Here is a 12,637-nt window from a genome sequence, read left to right as displayed (position 1 = left end):
GTGATGCTGAATGTATTTGCATTACTGACTGAAACCTCAAACCCCACTCGCTTGTGAATACTGTGCATGATTCCACAGGGTAAGCAGCTGGGTGTGTGCTAAGAGTCTGCTTCTGCACCAAAAAATGGCTCCCCCTTTTCATCTAATGCAACTGTGAAATCACCAGAGCAATACGCAATAAATCTCTGCCTGTAATTCCTATTTGCACACAGAGTCATGTTTTCACATTAGTCACAAAACGAAATTTCTTTGCCAATTTGAAAGCACACTTACTACTCTTTTTTTTGGCAAGTGATAAACACTTTTACAGACTGACACATTATGAATCCACTTTTTAGATTCTTAAAAAAGCACATGTCCAAACTGCTTTTTCAGACCAGCACCATGTGTAACCTGGGTAACTGACTACACTCCAGCAAGGGCAACCAGCCTTAGTGATGCTGAATGTATTTGCATTACTGACTGAAACCTCAAACCCCACTCGCTTGTGAATACTGTGCATGATTCCACAGGGTAAGCAGCTGGGTGTGTGCTAAGAGTCTGCTTCTGCACCAAAAAATGGCTCCCCCTTTCCATCTAATGCAACTGTGAAATCACCAGAGCAATACGCAATAAATCTCTGCCTGTAATTCCTATATGCACACAGAGTCATGTTTTCACATTAGTCACAAAACGAAATTTCTTTGCCAATTTGAAAGCACACTTACTACTCTTTTTTTTGGCAAGTGATAAACACTTTTACAGACTGACACATTATGAATCCACTTTTCAGATTCTTAAAAAAGCACATGTCCAAATTGCTTTTTCAGACCAGCACCATGTGTAACCTGGGTGACTGCCTACACTCCAGCAAGGGCAACCAGCCTTACTGATGCTGTATGTATTTGCATTACTGAGTCCAACCTCAAACCCTTAAAGTATTCTTTATTTTTACCAGTACACCTTAATTTATCGTGAAAACATAGTCCATATTATTTTACATGTTCCTCACATTTAAATTTCTCCCAAAACAGAAAATAATAAACACAACTTCAACAAAAGGAATTCCATTTCTATTATTCATTTCTTAATTTACCATATACATCCCCTCTCAAACTCTAAACTCACCTTTAAAATTAGTTAGCTGTGAAAGAAATGTGGCACTCAAACAGCAGATTATCAGAGCCAGGATCTCTGTTCTTTACACCTCTCTCCTCTCAGCAGAACCAGATAATGGCAAACTTTCCCTCTCTTTTTCCACACATATACATGTTAATTTCAAATCTCAGTGCTTCCCCCTTTTTTTCAAATGTAATCACACATTTCTATTGGTTGAAAACCAACCCTTTTCCAAAAGTACCCTTCCCCCAACTTGACTTCTGCCTAGTACCCTTCCCCCAACTTGACTTCTGCCTGCTACCATAGCAACAGCTCATGGAACACTGCTGTGTGGAGTTAGGTCAGAAGTTCACCAAACAATGTTTCAATTCCACAGAGCAAGAGTGCTTGACTTTTCAAACCTAACAGCAAATCCATAGTACTGTTCTTTGGTAACACATTTTTCTGTACCAATACAAAACATGCTTCTATTAATTTACACATACAGCCTAGTTTTTATTCTAGAATGGTATGAAACAGCCAATCAGTTCTTTTGTTTATGAAAAAAATATGTATGCCTCCATTTTCAAACTGTCTTTCATTTCTTTTTACCATTCTACTGAATTACACCTCCTGAGTGCATCCAGTTCTCCTTTGAAGATGTTCACAGTGTGGATTGTAGGGCACAGCTATGTCTTCTGGAGTGAAAAGTATGCAGAGAAAACAGATATGGTGAGAGACCTTGCTTTGCCAAATGTAGACATTAAATGGATTGGTCAGAGAGGGTTAAAGTGGCACCAATTGATGCCATTGGTGAAATCCTTCATGCAAATCCAACACCCTGACCTCATAATAGTGCACTGTGGTGGCAATGACCTAGGCACTTTGACTGGGGTAGGTCTGGAAATGCTTATGAAGGACACCTTTGCACAACTGTTTTCACTTTTCCCTAAAACTGCCTTTGTGTTTTCTAACATATGCCAAAGGCAAAAATGGAACTGGTCCAATCATTTCTGTCCGCAGATTGACAAAGCAAGAAAGCACGTCAACAAATCTGTTTCTGCTTTCCTCCGTGACTATGGTATGGGTTCCATTTACCACAACAACTTGCGTTACGACATGCAAGACATTTATAGAGGAAATGGTGTGCACTTCAATGATGAAGGGAACAGAGTCTTCCTCTTGAACCTTAGACTCTGCATCGGTACTTACTTGTAGGTACCACTAAAAAATCACTTCATAAACACAACGGCTCTTTTTAGAGCCCCCTAATATCTAAACTCTTAAATCTGCATTTCATTTCTTTTATTTTATTTTTTTTCTACCGTACGCGTAAGTTGAGCTTACCGTACGCGTACCCCGCGATTTTTTTTAAAATCAATAAATTTTTTCTTTGTACTTTTCTGTCCTTCTTTGACCCCCTTACAAATGTTAGGTGGTCTGTAACTCTCTCCCTTGCCCCCTTTTCAAGAAACACACGAAATGGCGGCCGCCGCTTCCTGGTTTCGACCGATTCGAATGTTTACTAAGATCTAAGAGCCAATCAGAATCGCGCTCGCGCACGCCACCGTACGCGTACGGTAAGCGCACGGTAAGCGCACCGTAAGCTGGCTCAGATATATGAACATATTTACACCAAACCTACAAAAGGCACTTCCTTGACCTGAGGACTACCTCTCTGCCAAATTTCAAGTAATTCTGTTCAGCCGTTTGGGCTGTAGCTGTGTCTAAAGGTCCTATGGAAAAATGCATGGGAAAAACGTGTTTTGGGACCCCCCCTTTTATCTCAGCCCCTGCTTGACGAACCCCCCCGAGACTTTCAGGGTAGGAGCGGAGCGTAGCGCCCCACCTATTTTGAAAAATTCACGAGGATTCGTCAACCGGCGCCAAAGTTATTCAAAATAGAATGTTGCGGATTTCCTATGGAAACGTGGTCCTAACTATAACTACCTACTGGCGACCGCCAGTAGGTAATATATATATATATATATATATATATATATATATATATATATATATATATATATATATATATATATATATATATATATATATATATATATATATATATATAGAAGGCTACATTTACCTAACTTTACACATGTCAGGACCTTCACTCTTAACACCCCTCTTGGAGCTGACCTCCTACTGCGCTGCCTGAGACAAACAGATACATTACAAAAGCAATTTCGGACATTAGCACAGATTAGCGTGCCTTTCAGTTCTTCTTTCCAGATTGAGCTGATATTTGTCCCAAAAACGGAGCATGTATTCAAAATGAAAAAAAGTGTAGGGACGCCAGTACAGTCTTCTGAAAGCCAGGACTGTCTGGGGGAAATCCAGGACCTCTGGTCACGCTAACCTTAGGCGCTCGCCTATCATTGCTTTGACATTGAACAGAGCTTGGGTATAGGACAAGCCACTGGAATTAATTATGCAATTTTGTGGCTTTAGCCTTCAGACCTGACAGCCTTAGAGTGGTTTTCGACCAACTTTTCGATTGCCTACCTCCATTTTGCCGACCTAATTTTTGTTGGCTTTAGGACTCTGTGCACTTTTCAACTGCTATCCAGTGCTACCGTACTTGTGCTCTGTCTCCTAAACATGGTAACATTGCCTCATAACCAATTAGCATATTTCATTTACTTATAAGTAAGTGCACTACATGTCCCCAGGGCTTATAATTCAAATGCTACTAGTAGCCCTGCAGGGATCCTTGTGCCACTTTAGTAGCCCTTTTACCATCGCCCAGGCCTGCCATTGCAGAGCCTGTATGTGTAGTTTACACTGCCAAAATAAACCTCTTGCCAGGCCTTAACCTTCCCTTTTATATTTATAAATCACCCCTACGGTAGGCCATGTATGACTTGTACACCAGGGTGCATTGTACTTAAAAGGAAGTACATGTACTTTTAAGTTTAGTTTCAGCGAGGGGTTTCAGAGAAAACAAGACAGTGACGCTCAAGCAGGATACCAAGATAAGTGTACAAAGTACATGAAGAACTAATGCTTCATGGTGCCACCAGTGCAGAGGTGGACCCCAAACCTCTGAAAATGTTAAGAGCCAGAGGCCCTAAACACTGTAAATGTAGAGCAAAACCGGGCACACGTAATAGATAAACAGTTGATACAAAATGAGAATTTATCTGAAGGTCAACACCGGTAGTTCCATTAAAGCAGTTTTATGTAAGCAATATTCATGAGAAAAGCAACAACGCCAGCCGACACGTGTTTCGTCAACAGGTCGATGCCTGTGACTCTTCAGGGCTGGAAATAATATAATGTAACATAATCATGATATGTGAAAAATATATAAGCATCTTGAAATAGTGTGGTGACATCACACAACACACAAATGACAGTGAAAAACCCATAAGAGAAAATTGACTAGTAGTTCACAGTACTAAGTTACCGCAAGACAGTAATCGTGGATTTGGAAAGAAAAGAAAATTAACCAAGAGGAAAGAAGGTCATCAATGGGAAAATGTGCATATCGCGCATACAATGAAATGAAAAAAAGAAGGCACACCAGAGCGCAAGTGAAATAGGAGAGTAAAGCAACTAGTAATGCGCGCACGTTAGAGCGACATGGCTTGTAAAGCACAAAAGCAAAACATATCAGTGTTGAGCGAAAATACACAAATTAAAACAACCATTTAGATTAAGAAGAAACAGAAAATTGAGCACAAGTGGCATAGGTGCTGTACTGCAGATGAAAGTTTTCTTAACAAATAGCACAACATTATTAACGATCAGGATGAACAGGAGAAAAATTAACCCCAATGTATTACATCATACACAATTAGAGCTACATTTAGGTAAAATTGTGAGCGGCAAAGTAAAAGGAATGAACACGGTGTAGCCAGAATGCTACGAATAAGCGATAGCAAGTAAAAAGGGAGGAGGTGTGCATGGTGGGCTAACGATGCAGGGGGCTCGACTAAAACACAGTGAAAAGGAAAACACAGAGGAAAACAACAGCATGCACGATGGTGACGGTCGTGTGGTGAGAAAGAAGGGGATAAAAGTACCTGAGCAGAGCGTTATGCGGGTATCTAAAATGGGAGCAGAGGAATGAAAAAATAATAATAATAAACTCAATGAGCTCATCGGAGCATACCCAAAACTGGGCAAAGACCAAAGAAAAGTGAGTGAAGGGTAAATATATAGCATGAGCCAAGTGAAGGAGAAAATTTGCGACTCACCGGTGAACCGGTGATAAATCCGACCCGGTTAACGGGTAATGGGAGCTGAAGGTAAGGCTATGAAGGTACTGGGAGAACACGGGCGGATATGTCCGTGCAATGGCGGAGCCTGTAAGGAAGCACAAGTAACCGGTAAGTTTACTGGCACATCAAAGAGGGAAACTAAAACTCAAATTACACATTGGTCGAAAGCGTGCCTTACCTGTAAGTGCAGGAAACAGCCTATGCTCGTCTCGTAATTGAGAATGGGAGGCCGAGTGGAAACAGGAAGTGGTATAAATCCTGTTTAGAGTCCAACGACTAGAGTGCTAACCGTGCTGCCTATTGTTGTGTACAGGAAGTGATGGACACAATGATGAAAAGTGACAGTGGTGTATAGGAAGAGGGAAGGAATAAGGCAACTGGAAAAATGCAAAACGAAAAGGCTTAACATATTACTACACAATAATGATGTCACATGAGTAAGAGCCGACTTTACAGTCTAGCAGTCGGTACAAACGGGAGTATTGAGAACAAAGGAAATATCACGTTCTTGAACTGCATAATTGTTAACAATTAAAATAAAATTAACCCAATCTGTGCATATATAGTAGGACATTGAAATACAGTCCTCTGAAAGCCAGGACTGTCTGGGGGAAATCCAGGACCTCTGGTCACCCTAACCTTAGGCGCTCGCCTATCATTGCTTTGACATTGAACAGAGCTTGGGTATAGGACAAGCCACTGGAATTAATTATGCAATTTTGTGGCTGCCGCCTTCAGACCTGACAGCCTTAGAGTGGTTTTCGACCTCTTGCCAGGCCTTAACCTTCCCTTTTATATTTATAAATCACCCCTACGGTAGGCCATGTATGACTTGTACACCAGGGTGCATTGTACTTAAAAGGCAGAACATGTACTTTTAAGTTTTACATGTCTTCTGTAAGACCTATGTCTTCCATAGGATAACATTGTGATTACTTTTAAGTGTAATTCTCAATTGTGAAGAGATTGACATTTCAACTTTGGTGTCACTACACTTTTAGAAAGTTTGCATTTACTTGCTTTGGCCATTTGGTGCCTGCAGCCTGTCTCTGTTCAGTCTGGGTAGGGTGACGCTGGGCTTTGTGTATATCTTGATGGACCTTCCTGGGAGATGGGAGGGAGGAGCTGGGCACATCCTCACACTTACACCTGAATAGGCTGTGTCCTGTCCTCACAAAAAGGGCTCTGTATCCCACTGTAGTGAGTCTGGAGCCAAGGCAGGAAAGGAGGAAATCTATACACTTCAAAGCTTTCTTTGAGGTCTCCCCCCCACTTCAAAGGCACAACTGGGTATACGTACTGGGCAGCTGATACCATGACTTCAGTACAATTCTGGACCTGTGACCACTGTGCCAGGAAGAAATGCTGTGCTGCTGAAAAGACTGCCACTCTCTTAGACAGCTGCTTTGCTGGACTCTTGCTGAGATGACCTGCTGCCTGTTGTTCTCTTGATTGAGTGAAAAGGACTGGACCGGCATCATTTGAGCCCAGAGTGACTCCAAGGGCTTGCTGCCTTTCCTCCTGTTCTAAGTTTCAGGGATATCAAAGATTTAAATGACCTGCATCTGCCTCTGGACTCTACAAGCTGTGAATCTTCCCTGCCAAGTTGTGTCAGCCCAGTCCTGGACCTTTGGAAGTGAGACCGAAGGTGTTTCTACATCCAGAATCTCCACAACTTTATCAGAACCGGTGCGTCTTCATCTGTGCATTAGTTGGAATCGTAATTGAGTGGAGCGAACCCGGCGCTTCTCCTTCGTAAGCAGCTCATTACCTTCTAAATCGATGCATCGCCTACTGTGGGAGCAGCAGCCGCACATCGCACTCGATACTGGCACCTCACACTCGGAACTGACGCAGTGTTGCAGTTGCGTGGAGAAAATAGATGCATCTTGTCCACTGTGTGACTTGACACCGACATATTGCTTTGGCTGGCCCTCTCATCTTCGTCAACGACGAAGCATCCTGGCTAAAAGGTACTTTTTTTTACCAGGCTCAAGTGGGTCCTTGTATCCAGCCGTGCTCCATCGAGGTCCGCCTGAACTTTTCACTTTGCCCCAGTCCAGCGCGACCAGATAACCCATTTAAACTATTGCTTCTAAGTGCTATTTTAAATGTATACTTTGAAAACTCATAACTCAACTTCTACTTGTTGGGTTTTTGTCTTGTTTTATTAAATAAAGTAAGCACAATTTTTCTACCCTGGAGTGGGGTCTTTTTTGGTGTTTTAACTCTGTTGCTGTTTGAGGTGTTGCACAAATAGTTTAAACATTGCCTCTTAAATTAAGCCTGACCTTTCTGTGCCAAGCTACCAGAGGGTGAGCACATGATAATTTAGGGGGTGTTGTGACTTACCCTGACTAGGATAGCTGTTCCTGCTTGGACAGGGTGCATACCCCTGCCAACCAGAAACCCAGTTTCTAACATTGCATAATTACGGATTTTCCGTAGTTGCCATATGATCCATCGTCTGCTGCATGTTATGCAGATTTTAGCAGATCAAACAAATCAAAATTTAGCACTAAAGTGGTGACATGAGTTTCCACGCAGTAGAAGGCCCTTCTCAAAAGTTTGCTTATGTTTATATTCTGGAAATAAACTGGTACTAATGAGGTGTAATTGTCGTGTTTGTCCTGCATGGCCCATTGTAGTTTTCACTATGTTAGCCTAACAGTGTACGTAACTGTGTACGTTGTAGTCATTATTTTTCCTTTGCACAGGTTACTATAGAAACACGCTTGAGTTTGTGCCACATTGTACTTTCACAAGGAACCTGTCATATGTTTTCGCGTTCTGTTCTTTTCCTGGGATTTGGTCTGAACACCAATGACAAGTTCAAACAAAAATGTCCCTTGTAATTCTTTCTGGCCAGACACTAGCACCTAGACATAACACAAGAATACAGCTGTTGTTTATGTTCCTACATGTCTTGTCATATAGATGAGCACATGAGCCCAAAACAGACACATGGAGCGAGAGTTGGAGCACAAGAGCACTGCATCTGCTGAGATTTGGAACGTCCATCGGTGTATGCTAATGTACGGGGTCTGCCAGTATTCCCAGAGATCTTTCAAATATAATATTTTAGCTTCAGTAGAAGGGGAGGTGGGTTTAAACTACTCCGTCCTATAAAATGACAGGGCTTTTTTATGGTATACGGTTTGTTAACCATGTTAACAGTATTGTTAGTATGCATTTGTTCTCTAATTGTGGCACGTATACTCAATTTCAGAGCACAATATTTTAAATAAATATTCTAAATTTCCTTTGTTTCTCCTGGTTATCTTATTATGGACAATTATTAGTGAGAGAGCGAATGGGTGTGTCCTGTTACCTTGATCCCGAGAGGGTCATGAGTGTTGTGTTCTAGGGTGCTAATTCACTTATTACTCTGGTAAGGTTAGGAGGGCAAGTGAAGCACTATAGCTAGTCGAGCTCGGATTCATAGATACCGAGGTGATACGGTGGCTGATTCCTTACATACTGATTTTTTATGGTTCCAAGCATAGTTATGTTCCAGGGCAGAATCCCTGCAACAAAATCTGTGCACAGACATTGGTAATAGTGACAAAATAACAAAGTAATACTATACCATAATTTGCCGCATTACAGTGCATAATCTGCCTTCCCGGCTTCTTAATTGAGTCAACCTTGCTGCATAATTTGGCCCTTCCTTGTCGCATAATTCCAGTGGCCCTGGGCATAGTTAGCCTTCTTGGTATATGAAATCAAAAATGGGCATGTTTCCTTGTTGGGTCATCAGTAGAAATGTTTGGGATTAAACATAAAGTGAAATGGACAAATTGCCATTTACAACATGCGCGGTATTCTGGATTTATCCCGTAATTCCTCATTACTGTGGGTACTGTCAGACCCCAATTAACGTCCCCAGAGACATACCCAACGCCGTATTAGTGACTGAGAGGTCGTAAACACCCGGTTGCTTATGGGGCCGAGTCTCATGTTGAAGTAAATGATATAGAAGGAATAGTATAGCTCTAGAAAACGTCCAATAATAATAAGATTGATCAGTCGTTTGGTGCTGACTCCCAGGTCAGGAAACCCCACAAAAAAGTGCATATATTGCAGAAAAGTCTAGCATAAAAAAAGATGCCTGGTTTGCCTTTCACAGGCCACCGTTTCACTTTCTCTCAAAACGTGCCAATTATGGGTTCAATAAATGAGAAGGAATTCTGAGCATATCAAAAAATCACACTAAAAATAGTCAACAAATCTCCAGGTGCACTGAATGACAAGTGGACTGGGCCTGCACTGCAGCATAACTCCTAGAGATGAACGAAACAAAACAAGCATTGGAATATCAAGAGTATGTCTGCATTCGCACTTTTCATGAAAAAAAATAAAGCATACCTTCGCCATGGTTGACAATTTCTCAATATAAATGGAATGCATTGCAATATAAGATGCCTTCCTGTGAACCTTCAGATGCCTAAATCTATTGCATTATGACAAGTAGTGCAGGTGCGAGTATTTCTCTCGATTCCAATGAATATAGGTATGAGAGAACAAAATAGAGATCATCTATAATATGGTGCATTGTGCTGCAAAGGAGAGAGAAAATTAAATGTAAAATCAATAGGATGAGCTAGCAATAGCTGAAGTTGAGCATGTTGATTCGTTTTCAAGCTACCTATTAAAGCGAAATACACAGTGGGGTCGTGCTTCGGCCAGATAAATAAAAAAAAAAGGAATAAGAATATGTTGTATACAAGTTAGTGACAATGCACAAAAGTTCAGGAAAATGATGTGCATTTGCGAAAAATGCAAATTCATCTTGTAGGGCTATATTTTAGCATGAAGTCGTCCCCTGCAAAAAAACACAATTGCTTTGAACAGTAGGCGCTCGTGTTCTGGTTTTTTAGTGTTGTTACTGAGCTCCCGCGCTATAATTTTGCCACAAAAGGCAATAGAAATGCGCAATGTGGCTAAATGTCATGGGGGCAGATTTACAAGCCCCTTTTGGGCCACTTTTGCGTCACTTTTAACATGGGAAAATTGACGCAAAATTGGCGCAAGGGGCTTGTAAATCTGCCCCATGGTTTCGGGAATTTCACATAGCAAGCGTAACACAAAATTCCTGAAAGTACTTGATCTACGCTAGGGTAAATTTAATTTCATCCAGGACTAATGCTGATCCGGTGCTACATTATGAATGACCTCAAATGGGTTGCACGACATGTCACCAAACTTTTAAAAATACCAAACGCAAAAGCGGGCACACAACGTCGTGCGAGAGCATCGTCATGGTGTGCCAACCTCATTGATGCTTGTGATGGTCCTCAGACCCTTTAATGCTAGGGCGCAATCCCAGACCACAACCATTCTCGGATGTGCGGTCAGGCTGTGTACAAGAGCAACAGTTCATAGCAAACAAATAAATGTACTGTCAACAGGGATCTGTACGACTTGAAATGGTGGGCACCCAGGAGTAGAGGTTACCACCTATATCAACGATCTTATATCACAGTAGATTTAGCAGCTGGACATGTTCCTTTCAACAGCTATCACAACCCTTCCAAACGAACCTTCTCCTTCGTTCCACACCCAGTACAGTGGATGTTCAACCTGGTGCATCAAATATATTGGGAGACTATGTTTCCCATGATGTTCTTGTAGGGTTTCTCCATAGTTTCTTTGTGCAAGCACTGTGCTGTCAAATACCTTTTATCACCCACTCACTACTTCCATCATAGTCACAATTTAATTTTGAGTCTGCATCCCACCACAAAGTTTTTATCTGGTGGGTTTCTGCCTTCCTCCATGACATTACTATTTTTGGAACATGTGCAACACCTTCCAAGTAGGAGTCATTTTGGGAGTCCATGTAGTGCCTACTAATGTGCCCAATTTGTGCAATCTTTTCTAATAATTCAAATACTGAACAACATGTATGTTTCTCCCTGACATTGTCAGAGATTCACTGAAGTCACGATGCTTCTGGACACTCAGAATGACCAACAAAACACAATGTTCTCTACCTCCCCGCAAGGATTTGCCACTAAACAGAGTTAATCTATGGGTACCTTTGGAAAGTGTCCAGCCATGTGGGGTACAATCTGGCACTCGCCCATGATCTAGGGATGCTGGGTGTAACACCTAAAAGGCGCTATTACATCTTCCCCAGCCTGGGTACCCGCCAATGGCTATGCAACACACGGAGCTTAGTATTACACGTCTTCATTCTTCTGAGTGTGACTGCGAACTCTATATTCAAAATCATCCTTCAGTGCATTCTCCTCTAACACCTACGTCATAGCTCTACGGAGTCCATCAGGAGCCAAAAGGGTTCCATCATTGCTAACTCACAAGACACTACATCTCCCACTCTGATAAATAAAAAAATTACAATTTTGTTTTAAAATATATATACATCTACACAATTAAATCTCTTCAATGAATTTTTTTGGCGCTTTGATTGATCGACCTTATCTTGTAACTGAAAACTGGGAACTGTTACCGTCAATGCCCAGGATCTGCATTGATGGTAGAGAGGCAAAAGCAGTCAGATCCAGTCTCTCCTTCAACATGTAGATCTGATGAACGAGGAGGCAAATGCTGAAAGTGAGAAGAGTCACTGGTAACAGACTTCCTAGGGCACTGGGCAGATTTTCTTTTCTGCATCTGACGTGCAAGCACTCAATCTCCTCTCCTAAGGACTATGTTCTACTCTTGTCATCTTTTGACACCATACGCTTTCATCTTTTGTTTCTGAACCAAGTCCTTCTCATTTGTTGTGTTCTCATTTTTCTCTCTATGATTAGTCCACTGGGGAATATTGGTTGTCCTGCTGTCCCAAACGTCAATGTTGCAGGATTTTCACCTGCGGACAAGTGAGGTGTTGAACGATAACCTCTCAACGTTGAATTTTGCACAGTCTTTAAATCAAGCTTTTCAAGAGTAGCATGCTGTATTGCATTCTTTAGTGTACTCATAAAATGCTCAACTAGTCAATTGGCCTCTAGCCACAAAAGTGTGCTCTTCTGATGCTCTAAGAAATCTTTAAACTCTCGACTGTTAAATGGCAGGCCATTGTCATATTTCAACACAGCGGGAACACTTTCTTCGTTGGTTCGCAGCATGTTCCTTATGATTTCTTTTACACCAGCAAGATTGTTGAGGTATTTGATAATCTTTTTGTTAACAGTCTATTCAAGTACAGCAATGAAATCATCAAATGTCTCTCTCCACCCAATCCATCTCTCACCAATGTTTTACTTTTTGGCAGTATTGAAAGGTGGTGGTGGTTTCAGGAAGGCAGCAGCAATGTAGCTATGTATGGGAGTGCTGACATTAAAGGTGGAACTCTGTCATAG

Source organism: Triturus cristatus, chromosome 4_2 (genome assembly GCF_964204655.1).
Source record: "Triturus cristatus chromosome 4_2, aTriCri1.1, whole genome shotgun sequence".
Classification (NCBI taxonomy): domain Eukaryota; kingdom Metazoa; phylum Chordata; class Amphibia; order Caudata; family Salamandridae; genus Triturus; species Triturus cristatus.
Note: the sequence above shows the minus strand (reverse complement) of the source record.